Genomic DNA, 22750 nt, shown 5'->3' with positions numbered 1-22750 from the left:
ACCATGATATGAGTGTATTCCCTTTGTTTTAGTAAACCTAGACACGTAAACACTCACTTTTGACATATCCACTGTGCAAGATAACAGTGATTAATCAATCAACGTATTTTCTGTTAATCCTTTGATGACTGGGAACGATCCGTTGATTAACAAAAAAAAGTAAATCAACTAATCATTCATCTCTTGCTGGGCTGCCACGTGCATATTACATAACCTCACTTCAAACCTGGATTTAGATTGAATAATTACCCCAGACACAATAAATGCCAAATGAGAACCTTTGTCAGGTAATCTAAGTGATGCTACCACTAATTGTACCTGTAATAAATTCATTAACTGAGCATCAAGTGAATGACGACAAATACACAAGTGTAGGGTTATACGAGAAAACGTGTATGACAACAAGGGAGTAGTAATCGTATTACACAATCCGAAATCCGAAAATGCTTTCACTGCATGGATACTTTTTTTAGTATTAAACTATAACCATCTGGGGTATTTCTAAATGACGACTTCCGATGAGCTCCGCCGTTCTTTTTGTCTGTTCTTTTAGGCTGAAGAAATTATTTAACATGCGCCTTTTGTCGAACCTTTATAGATCACAGTTAACCAATCAGTGTTTATGCAAAAATGCGTAAAACAAATATTACCTCCAGCCTCCAAGTTTATTTAGCTGTACTTGCAGACGGTAGCTTGCAGACGGTACTTGCAGTCTCTGGTCACGCTCAGTTGCGTTGCGTATCATTTGGGTACTCACGGGGGAAAAAATAATAACAAAGGCAACAACCAGTCCGGGGAATGGCGTTAGATCAGTGCCCCTTTAAGGTAAACGAAGGTAGATGACCTGATATTGATGAACATTTACGGCTCTGCCCTACTTGGAAAACTACCGGTATGTAAATACCTGTATTACAGCTATGAAAGAAAACGTAATTATGAAAAGCCTGTAAATCTGTCAATGTGTACCTGACATTGCCTGTTTTCATGTACCACACTATTTCAAATGTATGTATTGTATGTGGCCTTAGTACAAATAAAAGCCTTCAGACGGATAACACTTTCTTTGTAAAGTACAAATTCTAGTACTTTTGGGGGTTTAGTCCCATCCGGGAGCACGTACTACGGGTACAGAAAGTATCCTTGCGTAACATAAGTTCGATCACATAAGCAATCCCGCGCCGTCCTAGCGGAAAACAAAGCAAACATAAAGAAAACGAAGGCTCACCTTAATTACTGTTTATTAGCGTCCATATTGGCAAAATTCCATTGAAAACCACTGTCAGATCGATCGATACTTCGACCGCCATGTTTGAAGTAAACAAACATGACCTAGAAACAACGCCACATAAGTTCGGTCACCTGATTGGTTGGCTCCCTCTCCTGCATACAGTGGAATGTATGGAGTGCTATCCGTGTCACAGGACATCACACAATGCCACGTTGTCAGATTTATCGTTTTTCTTGTAATGTTTAGAAAAAATCCCACACAAATGTTAAAATGTGAAGAAAACATGAAAATTAACATATTTACACAAGATACAGTCTGGATATTATTATTCTTTTTCGTTATGACAAGGACACCAGAATTCAGAGTTTCTTCTGACTACATGCACTGAGGTGCAATAACGAAGTTGTACCCAATGCTGACAGGTTGGATGAGTACATTGAGCCCAGCTAGTGTAAAGTTCTGAATAACAGTTGCCAATTGCCTGTGGCTCACGTTTGCTGCAAACACAACAAACTTCATTATCTGCCTCTCTGTCGCTGTCAGAAGACCAATCCAAATGATCGCTTTCGTTGATAGATACAGGAGAATTATCTGCCGCTTTGCCTGTTGACGGTCGGGGCGATGCCTGGATGCATTTCTTCTTCTTCGAAATTGGTTTGGAGCTTTTAGGTGGTTGAGATTTCCTCTTTGGCACATATGTCTTTGCCTGATGTGAAACTATTTTATCCAAAATAGAAGACTCTGTTATGGGCATACCACCAACAACGGCTAAGAACGTTACTTTTCCTGGTAGGCAACACCTTCTTGCTTAAAACATCTTCTTTGTCTTGAAAGAAAGTTGAAACTTCTGTCAAGGAACTAATTTCATCGCTGTCATCTTTTTCGCCATTCGACTTTGAAGCTTGTTTAAAGAATGTAGACGGGGCAAAGTTGATTTTGGTAGTAGTTGACTCGTCAAATGGATAGATTCCACATTTCCGGAAAGAAGACTGTAGATTAGAAGTAGTGAGTGAGAGATTATAGGCCTTGCATGCTAATTCACAAATCAAGTGTTTGTCAATTGATGATGAAGCATTCTCACATATGGACTTGTGACGAAGGTTGTTGTAAACCTTAGAAAAGGTCCAAAACAACCAACATCCATCGGTTGTAAAACATGTGAAGTATGAGCTGGAAGCACAAATAGAACAATATTAATTTCATGTGCCCAGGTAATACCGTACTCGACGTAATAAGTGCCCAGGGCACTCTCAAAATTAGAATATTATTCTGGTGAAAAAAAGTTGAATTGAAATATGAATTTCGTGGTTTATGCTGACAGCCTGAAATGTTTATGTACGACAGATATATTTTTCCCGAATTTAATTGCCCATAATTAAGTGTGCATATAACAAGTGCTTATTATACGCGAATAAATAAGTCTTGTGTACATTAATCAATCGGAAGGGGTGCTAATTGGGATTGTTCACTAGCCAATATATTAGCAAATAGTGCCGTGGGCGTTTATTAGAGCGGGGCGCTTATTACATCGAATACGGTAAGTGGAATGGAAATATGGGACTTGTGACCATCGTACAAGACCAACAACGGAAACTCTTCAGAAGCAGCGACAGCGTGTTTCTTGAAATGAGATTGTAGATATAATGCTGGAAAACTTCCGTGTTTGACCATCCCGTCTCCGTAACAGTTCCAGTCGATCCTGGTGTACAATCTGACAAAAGCTCCTCTTGCATTCTTTGTCCCTTAAAGATGAAAAACGGAGAAATAGCATTTCCTGACGCATTACCACATCCGATGACCGTTGTTGTGCTTGACCTCGCTGCTACAACAGCCGTTGGCAGTTGTTGACTTGAAACTATGGAAGGTGGAACGTGATTTTCTACAAGTCCCTTTTCATCTACATTATAGATTCTCTGTGGACTGTCCTCCAACCTATATTTCTTTAAAATGCTGCCAAGTTCATCAAAGTAATGTGTAATGGTTTCCTCGGATGTTGCCTTGGCTCTTTGAAGTTCTAAAGATCGGGGCTTTTTTTTTACTCGAAGATCAGGCCATCTCTTCACAAAACCGTAAAACCACTGCATAGAAAGAGGTGGATCATCTTTACTTCTTTTTCCAAGATGGATTGCAAGATCAGTGGCAATAGCGGTAACCTCGGCCCTGGAGTAACCATATCCAAAGTTAGCCATGACTTCGATGTGGTCAAATAATAACTTTTCTTCCTCAAGTGAAAGAAGAGGCTCCTTTCCGGTTGTTACACAGTCAATTGACACTTTCCCGTTAATCCGATAATGTAAAGTCGAAAACAGTACACAAAATTTCCTAGAAGCTCTCCTTATAGCCATCCCATCAATAACAGCTTCATATGCCATGTCTAGTGCGCTTGACATATATTGACGGTACTGACCCCTCCCTGCTGGTTCTCGAAGATGGCCTAAAATATTAAATTCATTCTTTGAAATAACTAGCATACACTTGAAAATCCCTAATATAAAAAGTTCACATCGACCAGAAAGCTTTAAAATTACATGGAAATCGAAATAAGATATGGCCGGTCTCCTCCCATTAGTAAGACAGCCCAGTTGTGAGACACCTTAAAACAACAAGGTCATACCTGGTTGCACATGTTAATCAGGTAATTAACCCCTATCATGAAAATGGACTTGTCTTATTATAGACAAAAGAAATTACTCAAGATGCTTGAAACCCTTTTTTACTTCATTCAACATTTTAATTCATTCATCCCTTAAATCCATTGTTTTAACATATTCGCCACTTAGAGTTCAGTTAAAGTTAATACCACAGTTCACATCACAGTTCACATCAAGGTTGTCACACTGACACAACCTTAATCCATCTTCAGAAGTTTGCCAACAGCATCCAAGAACTAGAGTGGTGTCTTGATACCCTGGGATAGCTGATCCTTCAGTCTGGAAAGTCGATTGTCAATCGGTGGAAACCCTCCAAGTATGTCTGGTGATGGTTCCACAGCGAAAGAGGGAATCTGGCTTCATAATCCAAAAAGCAGAAACCGCTCACCACCATGGGTCTCTCTCCGGGGTACTGCAATGTCGACTTCAGCTCTGGTTTTAGGGAGTTTCGGGTTGGTGTGACTGCGGTGTCTGTACATGGCGTTGCCGACTGAGCTGAAGGAGGGAAATATAGCTGCAGCCTCCGGATCATGTCTAAAGACCTCGTCGTTGTAGAGGGCTGGCATAGGAGTGGTTGGTTCTTCTCTTGCTGTCTTCCTTAAGCTACGAAGGAATTGGATTCTGCTGGTGTCTTCTAGTGGGTGGTTGTATACAGTGAAATTTCTAACAAAATTTCCAACTGTTGTACATTTGTCAATGCAGGTCTTAACGGTACATCGCCAATGAGTACCAGTTTGTCTTACTTTGTTCTTGTAGTGGAGATATCCCTAAAAGAGAACCTGGAGAGTAGCTCTTTTACTGGTAATGAACTCAACCTGCTGCAAACCTGCCATGATTGTGCATGAAATGTTAACAGACTAGGGGGAATTTATATGTGTAATGAGTAAGTTTTAACAAAACATGCATCTCAAATTTTTTAGTAAGCTCCTACTAGCTCCTAACTCATTTATTTCCTGAGAATATTCAAACAGAATTACTGGCCTACTCTTATTAATTAATCCGCTAATCATGGGCTGTGACCATTGTTAAGTGGGTAGACTGGCTGTGTTTGTTTAATTAATCCCACCTACTCCACTGTCTTACAATGGGTGTCTCACTAATGGGATGTCTCACTAATGGGATGTAACCATATGGCCCAGTGAAGCTTCCATAGATTTTTAATCTGGTGAGGGCGTGACCTATTGTGTCACGTGACCTCCATTGTCTAGATAGTAAACAAAGCAGACGCTTATTTCTTTAATATTACGATGTTTTGTTTGTGGAAAAAGTGAGTTAAGGAATCCTTGGTTAAAAGCGAAAGGCTGCCGCTCTTGATAAAAGCTCCAGGTACCGCAAAATCTCGTACAACAACGTGAGAGAAAGTGATGAAAATGGCTGATCGAACTTATGTTATGATCGAACTTATGTTACGGAAGGATATGTGATCTAGACTACCAGTTGTCAGACTTTCATTTCTGTGGAAGCCTTGGTGGCTGAGTGGGTTAGGTCGCCGACTTTGTTTCCTGGCGATTAGGTGCCTCAATCTGAATCCCAGATTAGACTCAACTGAAAAAAAAGTACTAGAATTTGAACATTACTAAGAGTGAGTGAGTGAGTGAGTTAAAATTTAAAGTCACATCTGCAATATTTCAGCCATTTTATGTCTATGTTTTACTAAGAAAGTGTTACCCCAAATATAACATCTGTTACATTTGACCACTTTCTAAATGGCTTTCGGGCATGGGAGCTGTGTCAATTTACACTTGTCTGAGGGGTACACAAAGTACATGATCTAGACTACCAGTTGTTGGACTTTTATTCTTGTGGAAGATTCAGTGGCTGAGTGGAATAGGTTGCTGACATTGTGTGCTCACTCTGAGATTGGACATCGATAAGTTTTTTCACGAGACTGCATTCTTGAAATGACGTAAACACTGACGGGCTATTTCCACATTCCTGGGGAAACACCAGGGAATTCCTAAGCATGAAAACATACCAAAGCGTTGTTTCTGATCATTTAAACCCCTTAATCTTGGACTCAGCATTTCAGCATTCATTGAGAAAAGTAAGAGAGTTTGAAGGCATGATCATTCAGAAATATACCCGCTACGACCAATCCTAGTGAAACAAATGAAGAAATGCACACCAAAACTATCGTAGTACTGACTCAATCTGTTACCAGGCAGACAGATACAGTCTACAGTAATCTATGAATTTACTAAGTTTGTAGTTACCAGTACCACATCTTTCCATGATTGGCTAGTTGATCAATGATGTAATCACCACACTTAACAATTGTCATTGTGACTGACTTACTGAGTTAGTTCTCACAGACCTTTCTCATCAAATGATGATATTATTTGAACATATTTGTCTCTGAAGAATACATAGATTCATATCACCTCTCCTATTGAGTGTCAGAGGTACAATCGCGCATGCTCTTTCTACCAATATTTCAAAGAGCGTCAAAAGACATGCTCAGAAGATGTTTGATAAGGTTACAACATTCAAGGCCTCAGTTTGTTTGTTTGTTTGTTTGTTTGTTTGTTTATTGTTTAAAGCCGCACTCAGCAATATCCCAGCTATGTGATGTCGGTCTGTAAATAATCAAGTCTGGATCAGACAATCCAGAGATTAACATGATGAGCATCGATCCACGCAATTGGGATACGATGACATGCATCAACCAAGTCAGCGAGTCTGACCACTCGATCCCTTTAGTCGCCTATTACGGCAAGCATGGGTTGCTGAAGACCTATTCTATCCCGGATCTTCACAGGTCTCAGTACAGCTTTCAAAATGTTTTATGTTAGACATTTGGATGACATTTCAAAGTTTAAAGCATCAGTGACAAAATGATGTCTGATGCAATCCCCTATTTTGACTTGTATAATATCTTTCCATGTTTTTACAGGTGAACAAATAACTTGCCTTTGCATGTGTTTTTGACAAGTGCCACCAGTTGGGTAGGATTTTTGCGAATACCTGGTATTATCACTCTTGTCAATCACCCAAATCTCATGCTGTACCTGTGCTGATCACCTGACCCACTCTGCCTCATCATTCTCTTTCCTCGAGCTGATAGGTTGTGTAATTGTGATGTGGGGATGGATGGGTGGGCATAGCTCGTGTGATATAGTATTCATTAATATACAATATACTGCAAAATTTACAATTTTTAGAACTTATCCTGACTCTCTCTATGCATGTATTGGCTGCAGATACCCCAGCCTGTCTTTGTCTTATAACGGTGAGATATACATGAGGAAGCTGGTGCTAAACATGCTTCAATCCTAAGATTGTTACACATTTGCATCCAAAGACAACTCGTGATTTTATTGGTGGATCTCTGTGCAATGAATTAGAATACCCCTTTACGCCACACGGACACAACTCTGTGGCATCGCGTATATCATGCATTTGTGTGTTTTCACATAGGATATACATGTAGTCCTCTTTTCTTTTTTGACGACTGAGTAGTTATGAAGTAGGGTAACCTATTCAACCACGACTTTTTACCAGTCAGGAAGCTGGCTCCAGGCGATTAGCTCTACAAACAAAATTTATGTATTAGGAAAGACCTCAATTGTTTGGCATCTCATTTTACGCTATGACAAAACTATTTATCCCACTGCAGGATAGAAATCGTTGAGACATGATGAGGAATGATCAACAACATCCATAAGAGGATCTTCAAACCAATTTTGAGACATCATGTGCTCGAAGCAGAGGTGAGCAGGTAAGGGTTTGGGACACCATCGAAACAGCCGCACCTAATGGTTACTTTGGATTGGACTATTGTCTCTACAGATGAGTTTTTGGCTTCTCCATTGAAGCCTTGATCTGGGACCCGGATTAGGTTTAACAAAACAAAAAAGTGGCTCTAAATTATTTATTCATGTTGTACACGATACGAAATACTCGACTGCGTGAGTGGTTGACTGTTGACAGGCTGTCATTAATTGTTGAGCCAAAGTGGTGTAGCCATTGGACATCGGTTACGGAGATATTTCATAAGTAGTGTTAATCGAGGACCTTGTTGGATTTCCAGAATCATCCTCCCATGATAGCACTTAAGAAGCAGTTGCTATGTACAGCCATTGTAGATGCGACAGCAGTTGTCTCATGAGGAGGCAGTCCCGCAAAGTTGTAGGCACGGAGGATTGTAGATTGTAACCAAATTCGCTGTACAGGAAACCTCTGAGGTAACACCTGGGAGATGGGGATGAACAATCTCTTCCGGGATCATCAAAAGGTTGATGAAGCCTACAGGTAGATGCATAACTGGACATAGCGATCCTTGGGATGTAGAATTGAAGCCAGTGTGCCTACAGGTAAAGTTATAAGTGGCTTGTTATGTCCATGGGTTTGATTTCAGCACCTAGCTCATTTGCATTTCTCATGTCGAACCTGTTTTTTTCAATGTCGTTCAAATTCACGTTGATTTACTTGGATGACATTTTGGTGTATAGCAAGACGTTTGTCGAACATTTGATATACCTGAACGCAGTATTTGACAAGCTAAGGGAGGCTAACTTGAAATTGAAGCCCTCTAAATGCAAATTTGCTGTCAAACAAGTGGGATTCCTTGGACATGTTCTTACCAAAGAAGGTATTAAAACTGATCCAGGTAAGATGGAGGCTGTTAAGTCTTTTCCCAGACCTAAGAAAGTAGGTGACCTGAGAAGCTACTAGGGTTGTGTGGGTACTACAGAAAGTTTGTCAAGGACTATGCCCATATTGTAGCTCCACTGAATACATTACTTGGTAAGGACGTACCATTTGTTTGGTCTGAGGATGCTGACAAGGCATTTCAGACCTTGAAGCTGGCACTTATCTCGTCTCCAATTCGGGTTTTTCATGACTTCAACAAACCCTTCATACTGTACACAGACAGTAGCTCTTTTGGCATAGGATTTGTCCTAGGCCAGAAAGACTCTGAAGGTAGAGAAAGAGTGGTAGCCTATAGTGGCAAGAGCCTGAACAAAACACAAAGACAATACCACATCACATGGCAATGCAGATGCCTTGAGCCGGCGAGAATATAAACCCTCACCTGTGTGTTTGTGTGGCTGCTTGTACTAGTCCAGACTGATGCCGATTTATAGTGCCAGCTCACTGAGATACCATGTGACAGTTTAACATGAATATCCCACTCAGACACAGTATACTGACTCCGAGCCGAGCCGACCAGTCCTTGTTTTAGCCCCTTAAAAAGTAAAGTCAGAAGGCTATTGTGTACCTCCTGTTGAGGAGAAGAGATGTTTTGTGAATGATTCAGACATATGATGCAGTATTGTGCAAAGACGGTTGACAAGGATTCAACCATGTGAGTTAGAAAGAAAATACGACTACTAATTATTGGGACTGAACTGACGTTAGAATTTAAGGTAGTTACATAACAAGGCCTTTAGCTCTATGAATATTCAACTGACCCACAAGTACAACATATTGTTGACACATGAATTGAGACTGTATGAGCACAGCACTGTGTTCTGCGGTTTCCCTAATGTTGGTAGACATTATTAATGGGAAGTTAATTTGTTGTATGGTACATATTGATGACGATCAATTGGGATTGTTGGATATTGTTTTACAAATAGGAACGCTATGGTTTCATAGGTGTAACAGATTGACATTAATATACCTATAATAATACATGATCCATAATTATCCGTCAGGATACTAGTATCTTAGACTATCAGCATTGTACATCTATACGCATGCGTGGTGTGAGTCCCAGGAAGCCGTCAGCCTGTACAGACGTCTCTTAGTATATCAGTAAACAGTGACTAACCAAACCCAGCGTTCGTTGTGCAGTTCTCAGCTGATACGACAACCTGAGAACATTACATGGTGGCAGCGAGTGAGAAACTTATCTCGCCGACATTAGAACTGTGAATTGTGAATATTTACCGCTGAAACAACGTTGGAAGAGATGTGTACATCGAACAGTTTGGACACTGAACAAAAAAAACAAAAAACAAAAAAATCATCTGTGAAATTTTGCTTCGTCACCCTGTGTGTTTGATCATTTAGGATAAGTGATGGTGCTGAAATTGCAAAATTTTTATCATTTGGAAAAACAGACAAAATTAGGGTACTCACAACTGAGACGTTGGGCTGACAGGCGAACGGAACAGATCTATCAAATATCATAAATCATATATCAGTGTGTGCTTTGAAATTGTCCGCGAGTGTGAAATATTATATTCTTAGGCATTCATAAGGATATTCATGGATTGGAATAACACTGCATTGCAGTAAGTAAGAAATGTGTGTACATTCATGCCCCGCTTATACGGACTTCAGATTTCCGGAAACCTCGATTCCCAGACGATTTTCATTCAAAACGAAATAATTACTATATAAATTTACCCTTATATCCGGAAATTCACTTTCCGGAACCGGACGGTCATTTTCATACACAAAACACTGAAACGCACACAAAATTGTCTCACTTATCCGGACAATACACTTCCACTGGTGGTAATCCTTCCGCTGGTTGTAATCCTTTGATTCGTGAGAAGTCAATTAACCAAGTGACACTGAGTTACGTTTGAGACGAGCTTGTTTATTGTACATGTAATCCCCTTTGATAAATATGGCGTCTATGGAGGTCAGAGGTCAAAGTTGTGTAAGTATGGCCTGTCAACCAGCGAAACGTAAGCGACACGCAGTTACAGCACGCGAAAAAAGGGAAATTTGTCTTTTTAAAGAAAAACACCTGTAAGCAAATTTAGAAACCACCAGTACGCATTGTGGCACTGAATTTGGACATACCATAGGAAAATCGACAATTGGTGACATTTTAAAAGACAAACAAAAGTGGCTAAATCTCCCGGAAAATTCAAATGACTTATCACGATACTGTGTAGCAAAACACCAGAAGATGGAAGATGCATTATATCTATTACGAGAACACAGGCGATCTTGACAATTTGGAATTATTGTTTAAAATTCAAACCTCAAAATGTGGTAAAGTTCAAACTTCCATGACAGACTTTTTGACACGTGTATGAATAAAGACTGAGTGGATGTATCTGTTTGCTCTGTCATCTGTCATGAGTTGCATAATTGAAGGGAAGTAACTCTTCCAGTAAGAAGCTGGTTTCAGTCATATGGAAATTCGTTTATACGGACGAATTGTGAAATGACGCAAGTGTCCGTATAAACGAGGCACAACTGTACTCTGAACATGAACTGTCGTCACTAACGACGCACCACCATTTTGAAGAATCTTTCATCGGAACTGTAATCAAAATCATTCAATCTACCGGTGTATGTGAATACTTCTCATAACAAATATCATCGTTTATTAGAACTGGATTATTGGGAACACTTTTTTTTAATTGAAGATGTATTATTTGACATTATTGGAACTTTCATGATATCTCAGAACGTTGGTTGAAAAAACCCGTGCAAGTAACAAGCATCAGAGTAAAATGACGTCACAAGATTGCCGGATATGACATACCAGACATAAGTTCTTCTTCCGTGAAAATGTAAACAAACACACATATTCATCGGGAAACTTCATAATAGTGACATTTTATAACCATTTGAACTTTTGACTTGATCATTGACAACAATATTGATTCTGGACCTCACATGGACTGGTCTAAGCCAGACCAAGTGGGAGCTTTCAGATTATTTCGTCAGAAATGTGAACTTAATTTTTCCGCGAAGGAAACCAAAGTTGAAAAACAAGTTGACTATACAGTCAGATAGAGCCTAAGATAAACTTTCGTGTTCAACGATTTTATCTACATAAATACAGACAAGGAGAAAATGAGAGTATTGATGATTTTGTAACAAGAAGTAAACTACAAGCATTCAAGTGCAGATTTACAAAAGCAGAGTTTGGTGACAGGCTTATTGAACAGTTAATTATTTGCACTAGGTATCCTGAATTACAGAAGGAATTGCTAGGGAAGGAACATACCCTTTCATTAGAAAATGCCATTGAATGTGGGCGTGTATTCAACAACCAAAAGTGTGAAATCAAAGTAAAGAAGATCAGCTTTTTTGGCATGGTATATGATGAGAGAGGAGCTCACCCAGACCCAAAGAAAGTTGAAGACATTAAGTCAATCAAGACACGACAGACCCCAAAAGAACTACAAGAATTCCTTGGCATAGTAAATTACATGGGACCATTTGTACCAAAATTGTCACACCACACAGATTCACTTCGTGACTTAATCAAGAAGGAATCTGCTGGTCCGAATCCCATGACAAAGACTTCGAGTGAATCAAATCTCTCATATGCGAAGAAGGCACCCTGAGCTACTTTGATCCAAGCAAAGAGACACCGATCCAAGTTGATGCATCCTTACGCGGACTTGGAGCAGCATTAACACAAGACGGAACACCAATAGCATTCGCATCAAAGAGTCTGACTGACACTGAACAACGATATGCCAATATTGAAAGGGAAATATTGGCAGTTGTATTTGGATGTGAAAGATTCCATACATATGTGTATAGAAAGCCATTTATTATAGAGACAGACCAAGAACTTGACTGCAGCCCCACCAAGATTACAGAGAATGCTTCTACGTCTCCAAAACTATGAAGTTAAAATCAGATACAGACCAGGAAAAGAAATGACCCAGGCTGATGGTCTATCAAGACTACCAAATATTAAGAATACAAGAGAAATTCACTTGGACATCAAGGTTAGCCCAGTACAGTTTTCATCAGACAAGCTAACAACGCTCAAGTCATGCACAAGTCAAGACCAAACGCTCACCGAACTTCGTGACATGATTGTTGAAGGATGGCCCAGCACAGAAATACCAGGACCAATCTGCCCGTACTGGTGTTACAGAGATGAATTATCAGTTGAAGATAGCCTCATCCTTGAAGGAGAGAGAGTCATAATTCCCCAAGAAATGCAACATGAAGTACTACAGAAGATACATGCAGGTCACCAAGGTGCAACCAAGTGCAAGTTGAGAGCCAGATCATGTGTATTCTGGGATGGAATAAACAAAGATATTGATCAAGCTGTAAAATCATGCCCTACATGCCAAAGCCATCAAGACTCACAAGCTAAAGAAACCCTGATGCCTCATGAGATCCCAACAAGACCATGGCAGATAGTAGGTCCAGACCTATTTCATCATGATAACAACGAGTTTCTTATCGTCGCAGACTACTACTAGGGTATATTCAAAGTTTCCGGTCATAAGAAAGTTACCAAAGCCCTGCACAAGTATTGCTGTAATCACAGCTACTAAGAGTATATTTGCAGAACATGGAGTACCAGACAAAATAATCAACGATAATGGCAGACACTTTGATAGCAAAGATTACAGAGAGTTTGCTGAAGAGTGGCGTTTCGACCACACAACCAGTTCACCACATTACCCCCAGTCAAATGGCTTCATAGAAAGGTCTATCAAGACAGTGAAGAGTACCCTAATAAAGTCTAAAGAAGACCATATGGATCCTGATATGGCACTGGTGTGTCTAAGGACCACACCTATAGATAATTACCTGCCATCACCAGGAGAATTACTCAGCGGTAGAAGATTGAAGAATAACCTACCATGCAAGATGCACAACAATAAACCTAACAGAGACAACATCCAAGCCAACCTGAAAATGCGTCAAGACTCACACAGAATGTATCATGACAGGCAAGCCCCTGACTTGCCACCATTAGCAACTGGACAGAGAGTCCGTAAATGAGGGCTGTATTGAATATGACTTATCGCATACATAATGACACTTTAAAAGACTTAATTGATAGATGGGGTCACCTTGATCAAAAACATTATTCCTCAAGGTCCAATTCCTGGCTCTCAGACTCGCTCCAAGAGAGCATTGCTACCTTTTATCGGTGAATTCTCACACAATTTATTTGATACCGCCCGTGACAGCGACGTGAAAATAATACGACAACATATCAATATCTTATCAAATAGAATGAGAGCGGAAGAAGCAGCTTTTAATGTGTCACAGGATTACATGGGTCTGACATGTCTAAGGCCAATGACAGAACAGATGGTTTGAAGCAAGGTATAATTGCAAATAATAATGAACTGACTGAACTGATAAATGTAGAGGATGGTAAGATACGATGGTTTCAGGCCATGTATGCACATTGGATACAACTTGTTGCAAAGGGGTTACATTTTGCTACTATGGTTGAAAGGAAGATTAATCGGTTGAGCACAGGATTATATAAGTTGTTACGAAATGTACTATCACCTGAGTTGATACCTTTCCTACATTAAAGGCGTGCTCTATCAAAAATAAGGAGAGCATTAAAGGATATATATCCAAATTTCCATTTGGTTCATAAGGATTTGCCATACTATTACACAGCTACCAAGGTACATTACATAAGACATGACAGTACTGTTTATGTCACTATGATGTTACCAGTAACATCCAAGGACAGAGCAACACAACTTTTACCAAGTTAAGTTATTCCCAATTCCTCTAAATCACACTTCTGGTGATGCCACAGTGGTTGGGGAGACAATACCTTATATCGCCATTTCTACAGTTGACAAGAGGTTTTTGGAATTTACAAGTGATCAAAATGAACTTTGCACTCAAAATCATATGCTTATAAAATGCCACAATCTACCAGCTCAGAGATGATTTCAAAATCCTTCATGCAATTTGGCTTTGTTCCTTAATGATATTGACGTGGTTCATGAAGTTTGTGAAATTGGACTTGTTCCGAATGGTGCAGCTCATTTTATGTTTGAACTAAATTCTGGCGACCTGTTGTTGTCTGGAATTTCCAAAAATTGTCTACTCTTGTGCAGATAAGACCAAGATGATGAAAGGCTGTAGTTTGTGCATTATACCATTGTTGTGCAACTGTAGAGTGGATGGAGATGGAATGACAATACCACCTAGACTGACAGGATGTCATGAAGCAACCACAAAAACTAATTTCAAATATCCTCTGAATGTAGGACTACTGAGACACTATTTTTCGGCATATGATCTCAGAGCAGAAGTGGAAAATTTCCTAACGAATGAACCTGCTTTTTATGGTATTCTACCATTTCAAGTGGCTAATGATACTTGATAATGGGTGATGATAAAAAGATAAGCATTAGTCTTCGTAGAGCTGTGAAACTCGCAAAAAAACCCAAAATAATCTACACTGACCCAACCGATCCTATTTTTATGAATAACTGGACTCCAATAGGAGGGTCTCAATGGCTATCAGGAACATCATATATGATTTATGGATGCTTCTTTGGACTCATACTTTTAACTGTCTACATGGGTATTCTGTCAAGAAGGCTAAGTGTGCTAATTTTGGCTTGTCATCTTGAGAAAGCTTCAGCTTCAGTTCTAAACCGAGACTAAGAAAGGCGTTTTAGATGGCTTCCACCAACTCCATCCCCCACAAAGGCTTCAACCGATAATAACCTGGCAGATATCAAAGCAATGTTTGATATTAACGTTCTATTCTATGCAGGAGTTTGGGTTATCTTTGCCATAGAAGTGTATATTATCATGAAGAGAATGGGAACGTACAATATCCCATAGTTGTTAACGAATCGGGTAGACCTTCTGCTCCACTACCTTGCACCATCGCTACTCAAACAGTTGCCGTTAGGGATGTAAAGTTAATCTATCCATTGGTTCTGCAGAGACCAGAGAGCATTGAAATGTCACAGTTTTAGAAATTTAAGTGATCTCAGACATACTGGTGTCCTCGTAGTAATGTTGATGTTATTTTGCATTCAAAATGTTATTTTACTGTATTCTTTATGCTGATTATACTTACCTGTATGCATGAATATATTGTATACAAATGTGAGTACTTACAATTTGATAACAAAATGTATTGAATTTCATGAGAGAAAATATATCTGTTATATGTTACAGGTATGTTCAATCAGGTGCATTGCATTGCATCGCAGGTTTTTTTTATTGTTTGAAAATATATACCATATTGGTAGATGCAGATGTCTCCTACAAAAACATTTGTGAGCAGTTTTACTGATAGATATATGTATGTTGTGGCATGTTTGATGTCTTCAATACTTGTTGATGGATCGTATAGGTGATAACTGTCAAAGGGAACATATGGTAATACCCTACATAAATGCATGTCCCGAAATTTGACACTAAGTTGATGTTGTGTTGATATGAAAAAAAAATATTGTAATCTATTGTACACAGTTTTAAATTAATGTGTTGATTATGAAGCATGATATAAATACTGTAGCTATTTACTTTGAAATAGTTAACTTGATATCTAAACTAAAATGAATGTTCTCAATGTGTTATTATGTACCGTAGACTACATACTGGCAAGTTATGCAACAACCTATTTAGTCTGATTGCAAATGTATATAGAACTGCTTGGCCACAATCGGACAATACGTTGAAACGTGCCATGACAGTTTACCCGTGGGTTTGGTGTGGCAAGCTCGTACCCCAAAGTATAGTGCAATTTGTGATATCGCTTGTGATTACCATTGTCTCCATAGTGAATACTGCTTGCAATTATGAATATTTTGACTATCTCGCTTATCACGCACTTGCTTGGCTAGTCACCGGTTGTTTACCACAGGGGTACACCTCCAATAGCCAGACGTCTGTGTAAAGCATTGTTGTGTCTCACTATATATCTCAATATTGTGAATAATTATATTGTATTTAGTTGTCATCAATTACTAATAGACAAAAATGATAGGGAATAGGGTTACTGGTGCTTTTGACAATTCTATCAATCATGAGACTGTCACCATTACGCGAGAGCAGGTGAGAACATGGGTTGGATGGTCCTTGTTCTTCGGAAATTTGTTGGCTTTATACTGTAGAGTTGACATTCCTGAAGTAATCCACTTAGAGGTGCCAGAATTAATTACTCCATATATTCATGAGGAGATTTGAACAATCTTCGCATATGATTTAAAAGAAACTATTTTTGACAACCGGTTACCAATCACAACCACGAAGAGAAATACTGTATCAAGGATTTCAAATTCGACCCATAACCATGCATGGTCATATATGGGATGTATTTTGACTTAACTGACATAGTCAAGTTGGGACTAGTCAGCATGTTGACACCGTCTAATGTAGGAGATTCTCTAGTGATTTGTTATGCTTCACCCGATCAGGAAAATTTAATGCCCTTCTTCTATGCTTACTTGCGAGGAGCTCGGTATACTACAAATGAAGTCAATCAATTTTGTGTACTAGGGGATGAAGGAAATTTAGACATTTAGCTTAGGTTGCGGTGGACACCACTTGCCTACACTGATCATTTACCTTTCCACAATACATGGAAAAAGTGTGGATATTGCCTGGAAGATTTACTTGACGTAGACCATTATGCAAGTAGGGGGTACGAAGTGCAGCATTGTGCATGGTGCAAACGTATGTACCATGCAACATGTGCCATGCATGTGTTGATTATTTCGAGAAAGGTTAAGTTTGAGATAAGGGATAGTATTGCTGGCACATTAGGCAGGATGACAGAACAGGACAACTACCATTTGTTTGTTGACAGCAATAATACACTTCGGTGTGAAGTATGTCAGGTCAGGATGGATGCTAACATACGAGGGGATATATCAGATACTCTGGTACTACCCTATTTTGAGGCCCAAAGAAGGCCAAGGACTACCACAAGCTATGCTTGTGAAGTGGTCTGAAATTTATTTCCAAATGGCATGGCATTTGGAATGATAGGGACTGAGTTTCAAGTCCTCATTCCAGAACTCAAGATGGACGATCCCCTCGAACATCAGGAATTTTATGCTACAATATCAGAGTATCATTTAGAACTACCTAACACTTCGGAAAGTCAAACTTTCCACCATCGTACTTGTAGGGATGAGCAGCCTCATTCTACAAGATGGTGGAGAGCTGCTTTCCTTAAAAAAAATTCTAATCTAATGGTACATTACTGGCCTTACTCAGACCAGTTTATTCAAAGTGGATTTTTTCCAATAGAAGCAAGTCCGCCTGTTTTGATCCCTTATGTAGACGACAGTGAAAGCAAAAGTGATGCTTTTTCTTCAGACTCAGGTATAAATTTTGGAATTGACCCTGACGACTTAGACTGGTTAATCTAGCAATTAATAAGTATACGTGATTAGGATATCGATGACAAGTTGTTAGTCTGTGTTGTAAAAATATTGTGATTTTTTTTTCGAGTACGAAATTGTTGTAAAAACATATTTATGTCCCCAATAGATTGCGAGATCCATATGAATCCAAAGCCAGAATTAAAAAGAGTTAAGCGTATTCGGGAAGCCCATGTGTTCTTCCCAATATATCAAGATATACCAGCGTATAAAAGGCTTTCTTTGGCAAACCATGTTCAGGCATACATAATAACTTCAGCCAATAGCGTAGGCATCAAGATGCTATATATATAGGGAACCTTCCACATTCGCCATAAACCATATTACTGGAAGTTGACGTGACCACATTAAGAAATCTTTCACAGGCGAACAGGTGAACCTTTTCGATTGAATAAAGCTCTCGACAGCCCCATATTTCTGTGCCATACAATAAGATTGGCTGTTTTTGACAATCAAACAGTCCAAAGAAAATGTGAGGTGTAAAAACGCCAAGTTTAAGTTGAACGAAAGCTTTCTTTGCTCTTGTTGATAAATTTAACACGGTTTTACTTAAGTTTAATGTAATTGTGAATAATATTCCAAGGTATTTATATTCTCCGGCAATATTCATATGTCCACTTTTCTCTCAATGAGATTCAGGACAACAATTGTCAGAATCAACATTTAACTCCAAAGGCGAATTACAATGCAGCCATGACATGTGTATGTCTAGAATTACTTAACTGCCATTACAAATAAGATGCTAATCCTATTGTTGATCCTCATTACCATTACCAGGTATACCATTGTATGTTATGGCAGTTATTACATATATATTGTAATGGGAGCGAAGTCACCATTTCAATGCTCATTAATAATTTGCTCAAAAACTATGTTGTATATCTATGTCAACACACATTTTGATGGGGATTTAGCTCTGGAGGGAATCAAGAACAAAATCAATATCACCCGGAACGTATAAACAACGCACAACATATAAACGATAAACAACAAATACACAACAAGAGTCATCAGAAAGATGACATGTCACCCTGGCAGCTGTCTGTAAAGTAACCACTGGTAAATGTGCAATTCTGTATGTAATGAGTCAACAGTTGAATGTTCTTTAAGAAGCATACATTGTTTACCCACTGAATGGTTTTCGAATTCTGGCCCGGAAACGAACCTGTTCCCCAATGGAGTCTAGGTCCAACTTCTTTCCATAAAAATTGTAAAAAATAAAAATTCATAAAAAAAAAATATCAAAAGGCACCAGTTAGGTTTCAGTATGTGCCTGATAGCTTTGCCAAGTTTCGATCAAATACACTGAATGGTTTTCGAATTCTGCCCCGGAAACAAACCCCATTCTTCTCCAGAAACGAACCCCATTCCCAATTGAGTCTATGTCCAACTTCATTCCATAAAATTTAGAAAAAATATAAATTAGAAAAATCCCAAAATATCAAAAGGCACCACTTTAGTATGTGCCTGATAGATTTGCCAAGTTTCCATCAAATACACTGAATGGTTTTCGAATTCTGCCCCGGAAACGATCCACATCCCCAATTGAGTCTATGTCCAACTTCATTCCATAAAAATTTAAAAAAATAAAAATTAGAAAACTCCCAAAATATCAAAAGGCACCACTTCATTATGTGCCTGATTGATTTGCCAAGTTTCGATCAAATACACTAAATGGTTTTCAAATTCTGCCCCGGAAACGATCCACATCCCCAATTGAGTCTATGTCCAACTTCATTCCATAAAAATTTAAAAAAATAAAAATTAGAAAACTCCCAAAATATCAAAAGGCACCACTTCAGTATGTGCCTGATTGATTTGCCAAGTTTCGATCAAATACACTAAATGGTTTTCAAATTCTGCCCCGGAAACGAACCAAGTAGGTCAGAGAGTGCACACTGATATGGTTTGTTTTCATAGCGTTGAATAAGGGTCTCAAATGAAGCTGACCCTACAACATCACACACGATGCCCAAATATGTTTGCCTGCCAGTCTCTACAGCTGCTTGCGAGAAGCGCGTTTCTGATCCAGGAACACCATAAAATCTTGTTGCAGCAATGCAGTTTTTAAAGAATTTAGCGACAGTGCACCAGCTGATGTGTGCCAAAGGAACTGTTGAGATGGGTCCTCCACCTTTTTCCAGCTACTTTGGAATCCAAGCTGTCATAGACAGCGCAGAATGAAGTTTATTGACAACTGACTTGCCTTCCCAGATGCTGCAGCTACCAAGAAGTCATCAAGGTAGGTTACCATTGATGCCCTGTCAGTCTATTGAATATGTATAGGCTCAGTCGGGATCCGAACTGCAGCTTTGTATCAACCATGAAAGTTGGTTCTTCGTCGCCCTTAAATGTCCACTTCAGACAAGTAACTCCTCTATGACCTGGATGAATTGCAAAACTCTGGTAAGCTGACTTTAGGTCAATCTTTGACATGAACCATCCTGGTTGAACACACCGCACTGCTTCCTCCAGGGTCTGATGAGAATAAGTCTGCCTTGTAATCAGGTCATTCACTGTCAGCCCATGGGGCTGACTAAAGTCATTAATCAGTCAAATATCATTGGCACCTTTCAGCACTGTACCCAGCGCACTCACCATGCCCTGTTTTGTAGACACTTTATGTAGTTGCCCCCAGCTAATTCTTCACAAATACGCACTTCTACCTTGTCCTACCGGTCAGGTAGCCTAGTGGTTAAAGCGTTCGCTCTTCATGTACAAATTAACAGTAAATCAGAAAAATACAAAAAGAAAACACTCAAACACAGTTAAACTTTTACTATTAGCCTACATGTCTTTATCGTTAACTGCCTAATTTACTGCCTATTTTCTCCTACACCTACTTCTCCCCCACACCACTATTCCAATAACTATACTAAATAAATACCTTACAAAACCTACATTTTAACTTATTTCTTACTCTCCAATCTATCTAAATCCTTATTTCTACATGTTTTTCCTACAACTACTTTTCCCCCACCTGACTACCACATAAACTAAACCTACTGTAACCTTAGGTTCCGGGTACTTTACCCTTCTACCTATGGTCACTTCTACTTATCAACTACTCCTTGGTTCTAGGGATGATGTAGCTCTCTTTCAAAATCACAAGTCCGATGGTTTGCTCCAGTCCTTTTTATTTATGATAGAGTTAATCATAAATACACACACATGGTCCTCAGATATATTCTTGTTGTTGCCTGATATAAATACAACACATACCTAGATGATGGTTGAAGAGCCTGATGGTTTTTCTGATGAACATTAACTCTACTTCTTTTCTGACTCGGGATCCCAAAACCTACAGAGAACCGTTCTGTTCAGTTGTATGCTCCCGACTCCCCGCACCACTCTCGGACAACCAACAAAATACTATCGATGATAATTTTAACTCCTCCCACCGAAATAGTATTTGACGTCATGTGAAACGAGTCCTAACGCTCACCTCCATATGAACCCCAATTTCCGTTCCAATCAGTTTTTCTATCAAGCCCTTCTTAACCAAACCTTCAGCTAATTTCCTAAATTAATGGTCAAATCCTTGGTCAACTGAATATACCCTCAACTCTAAACAACCCTAGATGTAAACCCAATACTCTGCCAGATTGGAAGGCGCCGAAAAGATTGTGATTCAAATGAAGCTTGTTATTTAGACATTCAAGTCAGTAATAGCTTGCAGAAATATTTGATCACATCCGGACCCTCCGACCCTTACACTACAAGACCGTATTCTACCAATTTCCTCAGATTAATGAAAAGTTCTCTCTATCACTTAAGAGAAGCAAAATCAATAATCATTTGCCCTGGGGTGATGCCTCACACTGCTCAATCACTTCTCTCATATGCGTCTATATGTTACCCAAAAGCTTAGTTTAGTAAACTACATTTTAAGTAAATACCAAAAACCCTTTTTCTAAAATACCCTGGTTATACTACACCTAAAACTAGTCGTAAAGAAAACCTTATTGCCTAGAGGGATGTTCCCCCGTAGTGGGTGTTGTGGACTTACTTGTCGGGATACCCGAAACTTCAGACGACTAATCTCGGTCGTATCAGGCTTTTATACCCACGGAGCTAACCATATTCAAAGGTCATGGGTCATACAATCTTCTAAACTTCCCATTGGTCAAATGATAATTCCTAACATAGCGTGCTCGGCGACACCTATAGAACCGGAAACACGCTACGGCAGGAAGACATGCGGACCTCGCAACCGTCACAGGGAATTCCAATGAGTAATAAATAGATTAATTGACTACAAATAGATTAATTGACTTCCACCAGCCCTGCTGAAGCACTACAAAGCCCTATAATTTACAACCCTTACCGTACATGAAAATTAAACTTGCCGCCATACTACCCGATAAATTACGATCTATTTTTAGCCCAACTACCACACATAGATGCAGCTTGCGGATTGGACGATGGTTGGTCAGGTGCCTTCGTGCATGACCCTCGAAAATGTGATCGATCAATTCGTCAGTCAATTCAAGGGAGTTAGAAACCTCACTCCTTATAGTAATAAAGAAGTTGTTCATCTATATGTCTTATCCTTTGCTAGTACTCCAACTTTTGCTCCCTGAGCACCAATCAAAGTCACGTGGCTTTTTATTCATATGTAATGTCATGTGACAAGTCTTATAGGTAAATATGCTTGAATGTGTCCGTTAAAAGTGCCTTAGTGCTAAGGCCATCATGAAATGGCACTTCGCATGTCTTGGGTACCTTTTACCTTCTGGTTGTCGCCTGTGCATGGCGAAAATGAAAACAGAGCACATCAATCATTCGTACCTGAGTCAGTATTC

The 22750-nt window shown here is 39.3% G+C and overlaps 1 protein-coding gene and 1 pseudogene across 1 annotated transcript in view; both read right to left on the bottom strand.

Annotated features, from left to right (window-relative positions):
• Nucleotides 1–22750, bottom strand: part of LOC139457083 (protein turtle homolog B-like) — a gene marked incomplete at its 5' end in the record, with an annotated part of 85916 nt that overhangs the window by 41676 nt on the left and 21490 nt on the right. The window lies entirely within an intron of this gene.
• On the bottom strand, nt 1554–3642 carry LOC139457584 (uncharacterized; annotated as a pseudogene).

Source organism: Haliotis cracherodii, unplaced genomic scaffold (assembly GCF_022045235.1).
Source record: "Haliotis cracherodii isolate W230 unplaced genomic scaffold, xgHalCrac1.p SCAF_12, whole genome shotgun sequence".
Classification (NCBI taxonomy): Eukaryota; Metazoa; Mollusca; class Gastropoda; order Lepetellida; family Haliotidae; genus Haliotis; species Haliotis cracherodii.
The sequence above is the reverse complement of the archived record's forward strand: the minus strand, read 5'-3'. Positions and strand labels throughout refer to the sequence as shown.